Below are 234 nucleotides of genomic sequence, written 5' to 3'. Positions count from 1 at the left end.
TCAAAGCTCCCAGGCCCGCACTCGGAATTCCGGGTCTGCGAAGCTTCGCCCACCTCCTCCCCCTGCTCTCCTGCTGGCCATGGGCACCCCGACTTCTCCCCGCCTTCCCATTTGGGAAGTTGCCCCCTTGTCTCCCCCACTCCGCCCCCACACACTCCATCTCATCCCCGGGAAAGGCCGCTCGCCTGGCTGGGAACCTGGGCAAATCACACACTGGGAGGAACACATCCTACC

Source organism: Myotis brandtii, unplaced genomic scaffold (assembly GCF_000412655.1).
Source record: "Myotis brandtii unplaced genomic scaffold, ASM41265v1 scaffold601, whole genome shotgun sequence".
NCBI lineage: Eukaryota > Metazoa > Chordata > Mammalia > Chiroptera > Vespertilionidae > Myotis > Myotis brandtii.
Note: the sequence above shows the minus strand (reverse complement) of the source record.